Genomic DNA, 1,606 nt, shown 5'->3' with positions numbered 1-1,606 from the left:
AGAGTGCAGTAGCTTTCCTTCAAAGGATGACCCAGTGGGTCACAAGTTGTCTAATATATTTTAAAATCAGAGAGCTTCAACCTTATATTCAATGTTGATAACCAAGTGCTTATCTTACATTTTGTTTTATGTATTGAAAACCCAAATACATTTTGCTTTTATACAGAATAATACCTTAATGAGAAACATTATTGGCTTGTCTTTTTTAGGATATTATAAAAGATGCAGTATAATTAAACAAGTTCAGATTTTCCTTAGCATAATACTTCAGATACTGTATAGAAGAAATGTTATTTATGAATACATATTGTTTGACAGAATGTATTACAACATAGGGTAGAAAAAAGTTTTTCATTTTTCTTATATCTTGTAATAAGGATGAGCAATCTAGTGTTTCCTAGAAGTTTTACAGTATAACGTCTATAAATTTCAGCCAGCATGGCTAGTAGTCAATCTTTGGGAAGTTGTAGCCCAAACATTTAAAGGCACTCGCCTTAAAGAAAGACAATATTAGCTCTTCTACAGGTAGTCCTTACTTAATCACCAGTTATTTGGCGGCCATTTGAAGTTATGATGGATCCCAAAAATATACTTACAACCTGGATTCAAAGTTCCAAGGCTGCCTCCCTGGTCATGTGATTGCATTTTGGTGCTTGGCAACTGGCCACATTTACAACCATTTGAAACATTCTGAAGTTGTGTGATTGCAATTAACAATATTGAAAACTGATGTTTGCTTTTAGTTCCAGGAAAAAAAACACCCATTGCAAACAGAGGGTTCAGTTAAAAATTACAGAGGGTTCAGTTAACAATTACAGCATTCACTGTTGTACCATCCCTGTAGTCACGATTGCAATTCAGGTGCTTGGCAACTGCTTACATTAATGATGGTTGCAATCTTCCCAACCAGCATCTGACAAGCATAGTCAACTGGGGAAACTGTATTCGCCTAATGACTACGTGATTTACTTAACCACATGATTCGCTTAACAACCACAGTGGTTTTACTTAATGATCATGGTAAAAATGGGCATAAAATGGGGTCTGGTCCTGTGATAACTCACTTAACAATGTCATTGTTTTCTGGTCCCAATTGTGGTTGTAAGTCAAGGACTACCTGCACCAGCAGAAAGCAGGACATACAGTAAAAGCACATGCAAACAAACAAACCCAGATGCAAAAATTATAAAACAAGTAGTAAACTGCAAAGCAAATGTTTTTTTTTTTTTCAATATAAAATTTTATTATTTTCATCATAGAAAAAAAACATCACAAATATTACACAATACTATATGAAAACCCACCCCCCACCCCCCCGGACTTCCCAAACCTAGTCCCAGGATAATATTCAAATATAAGTAAACAAGTATTAATATCTCTAACTCCACAAAGTATATTATTCTACATAATATAAACAATCCATCTTCTCCATATTAATAAAAATTATTCATTCAAGTAATACTTCGAGTAAGCCAAAATCTTTACCACTTCAGCAAAGTACAAAGCTTTGAATCCCCAGTCTTCCATTATAAGTATCTATAATTTCATCAATCTACATCTATATAGAAAAAAATCTTTTAAGCCCTTTTATAAAGTTTACATCTTC

General features: G+C 33.6%; 1 protein-coding gene across 1 annotated transcript in view; it reads left to right on the top strand.

The window, feature by feature from the left end:
• Nucleotides 1-1,606, top strand: part of SH3KBP1 (SH3 domain containing kinase binding protein 1) — a 196,218-nt gene that overhangs the window by 38,349 nt on the left and 156,263 nt on the right. The gene's annotated exons all lie outside the window — the stretch shown is intronic.

This window comes from Protobothrops mucrosquamatus, unplaced genomic scaffold, assembly GCF_001527695.2.
Source record: "Protobothrops mucrosquamatus isolate PMUCROS unplaced genomic scaffold, P.Mucros_1.0 scaffold_198, whole genome shotgun sequence".
NCBI classification, from domain to species: Eukaryota; Metazoa; Chordata; class Lepidosauria; order Squamata; family Viperidae; genus Protobothrops; species Protobothrops mucrosquamatus.
The sequence above is the reverse complement of the archived record's forward strand: the minus strand, read 5'-3'. Positions and strand labels throughout refer to the sequence as shown.